General features: G+C 53.6%; 1 long non-coding RNA gene across 1 annotated transcript; it reads left to right on the plus strand.

Moving 5' to 3' along the window:
* The first annotated feature begins 225 nt into the window (after positions 1–225).
* Positions 226–4807, plus strand: LOC138374471 (uncharacterized). The gene is made up of 6 exons (XR_011231384.1): positions 226–313; positions 1617–1641; positions 1729–1782; positions 1938–2012; positions 2116–2214; positions 4653–4807. It is a non-coding gene; the product is annotated as an uncharacterized lncRNA (long non-coding RNA).
* The last annotated feature ends 3677 nt before the right edge of the window (positions 4808–8484 follow it).

Raw genomic sequence — 8484 nt, forward strand, 5'->3', positions numbered from 1 at the left:
GGGACGCGCGGGGGACTTCTACCCGGGACTCCCTCTGTCGGGACGCTCCCTAGCCCAGCAGGGGACAGGAAGTAAGCTGGCGAGGGGGCCTCGGGATGGCGGGTCGTGGGCCCCTAGTCCCCCGCCTGGGCACCGCTCCGCCCCCCGCCACCCCCCACGCGTTGGTTCGCGCCGCGGAGCGCGGGGTTGGATAAGTCGTTCTGCGCAGGCGCCGGCGGGCGCGTCCACACCGCGAGTTGCTCGCTGCCGGGTCCGCTCTCCGGCGCGGGTCGGGCTCCGCAATCATGGGTCTCCCGGTGCAAGTCGTTTATTGGTAAGCGCGGCGGCCAGAGGATCCTCCGTCCGGCTGGAGCCGGGGTCGGGCGGCGTAGCGGGGAGGACTCGCGGGCACCCCGAGAAAAGGGATTCGCGTGCGGGTGGCGTGGCGTGCGGAGGGCGCGGATCCGCCCTGCCGGGCGTGTGACATGCTGGGCATCTCAGACTGGATCTGAGACGCGTGTGTGTCCCTTGTGAACACCCGACCCCGGGGCTCGGTCGGGGGAAGGGGGTGGGGAGCAGTTTGTGATGGGACTTGAGCTTCCGTCTACCGTTAGGCTCCCCTCCCCCAGTATCCTGAACAGCTGAAGAGTCAGGGCGAGAAGGTTCGAGAATGTCCCTGCGTGTGCTTTGAAAGGAGTTGAATAAATATATTCTGGACCTCCACCCAGTGGGTTTCCCTTGGTTGCTAACCACTTTCCTTTTCTGGCCTCAGTTTCCCCATCTGTAGTGGGGGAGTAACCTTACTAGTTATCCAGGGTGGAGTGCTTTGTTCTCCTCCCCCCATACTATGCCGGCCTGCAGTAAGTGCTTGATAATTACATGTTCAATGAATTTATCCTCCCAGAAATCTCTTCACGGAGAGGAATTTTAGCTCCATCTTACAGATGAGGAAACTGAGGCTGGGAGTGGGTCAGGAGCAGGTCAGTAGCTTGAGGTCCAGACTGCAGGTGACAGGAACATGTGAACCCAAGTGCGGGGGCCATCCTGTGTGTAATGCCCACCCAGGGCTCCGATCTGTCCCGGCATTAGAAATGTTTTTGCCTGCTCTACAAAGCAGAGGCCGGAGTGACATTTTTAGGCACCCACAGCGCCTGTGCACCAGATTCCAGTCCCGAAATAGCCCGCGTGGGGGTTGGGGAGCTTGTGTTTCTGCCCCGGGACTGGGAGGGCGTTCAGGATCCAGGGGTAACAGGGTTTTCCTCACACCGCGAGGGGGCTGAGGGCACGGGGAGTGGGCAGGGTGTCCGGTTCTCATCCTAATCCAGTCCTCTCCGTTTTCCTCCCTGTTGCCTTCTCTGTCTTCTGGTCTCCTTGTACCTGTTCCCCCCCCCCTCCCCTTCTCTGTCTCTTGTCTCCGTTTCTTTTTCTGCGTATCTCTGTGTGGGTGTCCAACTCTTCCCTGTGGCTCCGCCCCCCACCCCCGCTGTTCCACAACACCCTCCGTGTGTCTGGGGTCTGTCTCCTCTCTCGTGAGGGTACCTGTTGCCACCTGTGTTTTGCCCCTCTTTATCTGTTCCCCGGGTCCCCACCTGTCTCCCTCTTGCCCCACGGACCCGCTCTCTTGGACTCTCCACCAGTGGAGCTTGAGGCTACAAGTCCAAGGTAAGGGTGGCGACGGGAGATGTCCCTGGAGGTTGGGGGAGGGCTGGCTGGTGTGGCCCGTGTTGTGACCTCCCACCCTGTTTTCAGTATCTTCAGCTCAAGAAGAAGTTAGAAGATGAGTTCCCCGGGTGCCTGGACATCGTGAGTTTCGGGGATGGGGAGGAAGACTCAGACTGGGGGGGATGGGTTCGGCCAGCCCTGTCTCCTTCCCCCATGTTCTCTGTTCCCCTGGGAAGGGGGGAGGGTGTCCCCACGGGGGACATCTCGGCCCTTCCAACACCTCTCTATTTCCTCAGTGTGGCGAGGGGACTCCTCAGGCCACTGGGTTCTTTGAAGTTACGGTAGCCGGGAAGTTGGTTCACTCCAAGAAGGTATGTCTGTCTGTCCCGCCTCTTTTTTTTGGTTAGTGTGGGGTTGGGCTGAAGTTGGGGTCTTGGTCCCAGCTCACCCTTCCCCTCTTCCTCCCCTCCCCAGAGAGGCGATGGCTACGTGGACACGGAGAGCAAGTTTCTGAAGCTGGTGGCCGCCATCAAAGCCGCTTTGGCTCGGGCCTGATGTGCCCTGAAGGCAGAGGTGAGGGGTGGCCGCCGAGGTGGGGATGCCGCCCTTTGGATAGTCCCCTCCCCCGTGCTGTGACTGCCTGGCCCAGGTGCAGAGTCTGGGGGATGGGGCCACACCAGGTGTGTCCCCAGAGCAAGAGGGATGGAAATTCAACCTGGGGTCGTGCAGGATGACACCCGAGATGGTGGTGGGGTCAGAGGACTGCCCTAAAACTGCTCTCCTGGTTTGGGAATAAAAGGTGCCAAAGGGACACAACAGTTCCGAACCTGGAACCGTGGGTGTTTGACCCATCGCCAGGAAGCAGTTCCCAGCCCGACAGGCCACATACCTGAGTGCCGGCCCGAGTTGCCAGCATGTTTTGAATTCCCGTGTCCAACACCTTTGACCGATTGCTCTGAACCTGAAAACTGGTTCTAGAAACATTCCAGAGCTGACCCCAGTTCCAGAAACACACCTGCTTTAGAACTGACCATGAGTCCAAGAATGCTCTAGAAACAAATGCTAGCTCTAGAAACAAATGCTAACTCTAGAACTGATCACCTGCTCCCAAACTACCCAAGAATGGACTCCTAGTTCCCCTATATATAATCTAGAATCAAATATGATACCAGCTCCCAACATGCCATAAACCCAGGCTCCCTTACCAATCCAGTAATTGGGTTCAGAAACCCAATTCTGAGTTCAGAAACTCAGAACTCTGAGGCGAGTTCTAGTTTCTAACCCAGTCCTTGCTGAACAAGCAGCAATTTCCATGTTGCCTCAGGGACACAGAATTGCCTTCCAGCACCCTCTTGAGTCTGATTTTCCAGTTTGGATTCTAGTATGTTCCGGATGAGCTCCAAACCCCACCTACTCTGGAACTGGGCACTAGTTACTAGCCCCGTCCACTAGTTACTAGCCCCGTCCACAGCTAAGTTCTGGTTCTGCCACTGCGGAACCTAGAACATACTTCTACCCTCCTCTAAACTTCAGTACCAGTACCCACTCCATGGTGGTCTAGAACAGAGTCCCAGCCCAGTACACTGGGGACCCGCATACCTGGTCCCAGTGTGCTCCACGCCAGAAAACTAGGTTCAAATGTTTTAAAACTGAAGTTCCATTTCCTAGAATTTTTTACCAGAGCAGAATGAGGTCACATTCAATGTCAGTGGGGACATGCAGATTTGAAGTAGGGCAGTGCGATAATAGAAATAATGTCTTGCCTCATGTGCAGGTCTGAAATGAAGTCAATTGTCCCCAGATAAAAACAGGAATTGCGTAATCCCAAAGCTGCATAAGCTGCTAAATTGTGGACTGTCGCTGTGAGGAGGGTGGGGGCAGGGTGCCACCGTAGCAGGATTTGAATCCTGTTTATACACGCCGTCTGCCAGTTCCTAACTGTCAGTAACTCAGATCTGTTGTCTTAATTCAGCTAGAGATTTACTTGGATTCCAGAAAGGTTAAATCAATAGATGATTTCATCCAATGTAGAAATGGGATTTATTATATAAGAAAAACGAGGGAAGGGAAGAAACCACAGGCAATCTGGCAAGAGTGATCCTTGTTTGCGTGTTTTGTGGGTGCAGTTTCAGGATGTGCCCAAGACCACCAAGGACTCTGGGAATTTGGCAGAGCTGTGACACTCAGTTTATTGCAGTGAAAGGTACAGATTAAGATGACCACAAAGGGAAGAAGAGGCACGTGGGGGGCAGGGTCCGGGAGAGACCAGGGGCTTCCACTTGTCTTCTCCCTGGGCGTGGTGTGGACAGCGCTGAATTCTCCCAGCCATGGTGTGTGACAACGTGCGTCAGATTTTGCCAATCAGGAACAGCTGAGCCTTGACATCTAGGGTTCTTACTGGGGGTGGGTCACATAGATGCGGCTGCCCTTACCCCCCCCCCCCAGAGGTCAAGCAGATACCGCATGGCCCACACACCCGACACAAATCACGTTGTCAGCGTGGACTGTCTGGCATGGCCCGAGGTCCCTGGTAGACCAAGACCCTCTTACCAGTCAGGACATTGTAGGGGCTCAGAGGTGACCTCCCAGGAGCTGGGCAGGGTGAATCTGGCCTGTCCAGGAGGGAAAGGGGTCAGTGTGGGACTCTGTGCCCAGCTGGACCGACGCGGGTATCAAAGAAAACTGGCCACCGATGGGTTCTCTGCAAACCAGGTTTCCCTGTGGGCCGGGCTCGTGGTGCTTCCTGTGAGGTCCGCTGCCCGTCAGCCCTGCCAACCTGCCTCGTTTTCCTCGTCAGAATTCCTCACTGCAGACTCCGCCGAGGACGAGGTCTCAGCCCAGCTAGCTTTTTGGCGTTACAATGTCCTGCCCTCCCGGGGCATCCCATTTCCTTGTGCCTCAGTTTCTCCCTGGGCCTGCATTTCCCTCCATGTCTCTCTCTCTTTGAACTCGGGCCCCCGGCTGGCCTCTGTCCCTGCAAGCTGAGCCCCCTGCACCTGTTCTCTCCGCAGTCCAGAGACCTTGACGCCGCCCCTCTCGGCAGACGCTTCATGACAGGAAGGACTGAAATGTCTCACGGACGCCTGGTCTTTCCTTGATGTTCCTGTGGCTGCCGTGTGGGGGCAGAGATCGACGCCCCTGGTCTTTGCCTGTGTGGGAGTGTGTGTGTTTCCCCCAGAATCTCCCTTTCCCTGCCTCCCTGTCCCTCTCCTGTCCCCCGATTTCACCATCTTTCCCTGCACTCCCCCCATCTCCCTGCCTGCCCGCCCCCCCAGTCTGGGGGAGGTCCTGCCTCCGGCTTCCTGCTCAAAGGGAAGCCGAGAGAGGGATCAGGATGGGTGAGTCTTAATTGCAGCGACGTTTGCAACATTTCTCGCTTCAATAAACATTGGACGAGTTTAGCCGAGTGTGCCCGTGTCCATGTGTCCTGCTTTCTCCCAGAGCCGCCTCCTTCCAGGTCCCGGGCCCAGAAATCAGTGACCAGGTGGTGTGCTCAGTGTGCCTTTGCTGACGAGTAAGCGCTTTACAGCAACACCGAGGTTATACAGAGGAGGAAACGGGTGCAGCGGTGACTTTAATTCAAATGAGACCCTAGCTGGGCATGTGGCTCGCGCTCTGTAGTCCAAGCTGATCGGAGGCCGAGGCAGGAGGATCGCTGGAGCCCAGGAGTTAGAGGCCAAAGTGAGCTATGATCGTATCACTGCACTCCAGCCTGGGCAGCGACAGAACAAGAAGACCCTGGCCTCCTCTGGATCCTTTGTTTAAATAAGAAACCTTGCCATGGCCCCAAGTCCTTTGTCACTTGTATTAGTCCACTAGGGCTGCCATAACAAAATACTACAGATTTCAGGGCTTTAAGAACAGAAATTTATTTTGTCACAGTTCTGCAGGCCGGAAGTCCAAGGTCCAGGTGCTGGTAGGGGCTGGTGTTCTCTCAGGCGTCTCCTCGCCTTCTCACCGTGTCCTCACGTGGTCTCTGTGCACACCCGTCTCTGGTGTCTCTGTCCAAGTTTGCTTTTATAAGGACACCAGTCAGATTGGATTAGGGCCCACGCCCATGGCCTCATTTTAACTTCCTCACCTCTTTAAAGGCCCTGTCCCCAGACACAGTCACATTGTGAGGCGCTGGGAGTTAGGGCTTCAACAGAAGGATTTGGAGAGGACTCAATTTGGCCCGTAACGACTCCCTTTGGGAGCTGGGCTCTACACCTCTCCCTCTGAATCCCAGTGATTCCTTCCGCCAAGAGCACGTGGCAGAACTGGTACCACGAGATTTCCAGGGTTAGGGTGAGGAGAAGCCACACAGGCACACTGGAGTGCTTCCAAACCTGCACGCCCCTCACTCCTGCTGGCGGTTCGTAGGCTAAAGCAAGTCACACGGCTGAACCCAAATTCAAGAGGTAGTGACATGTACTAATAATGTACTCCCTCTTTTTGGTGGGAGGTATTGCGAAGTCACATGGCAAAGCGTGTGGGAGCAGGCAGGGTGAAGAATTGGGACTATTCATTCAGTCAGCTGCAGGGTACTGGCAGTCTCTGTTCCCAGTTTTGAGGAGACGTGCCTAGACCTCTGTGTTCTTAGGCGAATTTCAAGCCGCATTTGCCCCTTTGGGGTGAACGGGCAGTCGGAAGCAGGAACTGGCTGGGTTCGGTGGCTCACACCTGTGATCCCAGCACTTTGGGAGGCTGAAGTGGGGGTATCGCTTGAGGCCAGAAGTTCAAGACCAGTCTGGGCAACATAGGGAGACCTCATCTCTAATAAAAAACAAACAAACAAACAAACCCAAATTAGCTAGGCTTGGTGGCACTCCTGTAGTCCCAGCTGCAGGAGGATGGCTTGAGCCCAGGAGTCTGAGGCTGCAGGGAGCTCTGATGACGCCACTGCGCTCTAGCTGGGGTGACTTGGTCAGCATGTCTGCCAATGAGCAGTTCCTACTTCTTTTTTTCTGAGACAGGGTCTCGCTCTGTTGCCCTGTCTGTCGTAATATGTTATAGATTAATATTTATATATGATGTTATGTTTATATTAATGTCACATTAATATTTATATTATTAACATTGAAATTATTAACTAAGGGTTGAATTTTTGCTGGTTAGTGGCCAAGGCTAAGGTTGTCTTGGAACAGCACCAGGGCTTCCTGTGACCTCTGATTCGAAGTAGGTCCCTGATCCCTGTGTTTGGGAGAAAAACTGCAGCTGTTTGGAAGGTGCTAGGTGGTAGTGCAGGAGACTGTGTTTTGGGCCCCAGTATTTCACCCCTCCTCATATCCGAGACTTTCCGCCTGTATAACCCTCCTACTAGAAGAGGAATTGTCGCTTTCTCCATGCTTGACGGTGGAGATGACCACGTGACTCCCTTTAGCCAATGGAACGAGGCAGGAGGAGCAGGGCCTGGCCTGGGCTTCCTGTTGCCTTGCTCTTGTGCGCCCCCTGCTGGCCCCAGAGGAGAATAAGAGACACATGGAGCAGAGCAGCCCCAGCCAAATAGCCCTGAGGAAAAATAGAGCAGAGCCATCCTCTCCGAGGACAAAACCCAGGGACACACGAGCAAGGCCTGCTGAGCCCAGCCCTGCTGAACCCAACCGAGAATGTCCTCGATCGAAACAATCCCCCGCCAACCCTCGGACACATGAGCTATAATAACCCATTGTTTAGTCCCAGCTACTCAGGAGGCTGAGGCAGGAGGATCACTTGAGTCTAGGAGTTTGAGGTTGGAGTGAGCTATGACACCACTGCACTCCACTGGGGGTGACGGAGCGAGACCCTGTTTCAAAAAACAAAACAAAACAAAACAAAACGCTGTAAGCCATTTAATTTTGGGGTGGTTTGTTACACAGCAATAACTGACAAGTGCAATAGGGAATTGACATCTTATAATGGGAGACATGGATCCCAGACAGAGGCCTTAGCACCTGACAGCTAGATTAGGAATTGCTTGGGTTTGATCTACGTCTTCTAGCAAGATTTGAGGACTGTCTTCCTAGAACCTGGCTGTCAGCCATTACACAGTCACTGTTCTGTGTCAGCTGAGGTCGGAGTGCTCTGACATCCTCCAATAGTGCCCCGTCATTATCCAACGGAACGCCAGCCTTCACATTGATCTTCCACCGAGGAGAGGACACTGGGAAGTGACTGGAAGTCTCACAGGCCCACTTATTAATATTTCATGTGCCAAGATTGTGAGAGCTATGGGAGTCCGTCCACTTTTGCTTCTGTACAAACAAACCTCAGCCTGTTTATTGGTTACAAAGTCCATTTAGATATTTCACTACCCGAGCACATTCTGGCTAATGTGGGCCGTAAAGATGTTGGTGAATCATTGAGGTTTAAAAACCTTCCTTCAGAATCTGTTTCATAAAGAGTGGGTTCTGGTGGCTATTAATAAATGATGAAAGTATTTCAAAATAAGGAATAGCCTCTTTCAAACGTCCTTTCACTGGCAGCCATTGTGTTAACTCTACCGATCTATCGTCTACCAATCCTGAAAAAGTGGATTCAAATTACTGAAACGTGCAAACAGAATTTCAGCTGTATAAAATCCACCGGAATATTTGTGAAAGGCAGGAGGATGTTATTGGTTTTGTTTTGACAGCTCTTCTCCAATTGTCAGCTGACAAATTGGGAGTTCTAACCATCTTGTTAGAAAAACTCTGGAAAGTGTTTTAGTGAATCATCCATGTCTAATTATGCCCAAATTCTCCTCCCTGCTGGGCTGAGTCAGGCCACTGGGGGGCCTAGGTGAGGTCAGAAAACCCATTGGATTCTGCAAAGAGGGATCGGTATGCAGAGGTCTCAGTCTTCGAGGCTTCTAAGTTGAAAACATCTACAAAACCACGTGTGGAA

This window comes from Eulemur rufifrons, chromosome 24, assembly GCF_041146395.1.
Source record: "Eulemur rufifrons isolate Redbay chromosome 24, OSU_ERuf_1, whole genome shotgun sequence".
Lineage (NCBI taxonomy): Eukaryota > Metazoa > Chordata > Mammalia > Primates > Lemuridae > Eulemur > Eulemur rufifrons.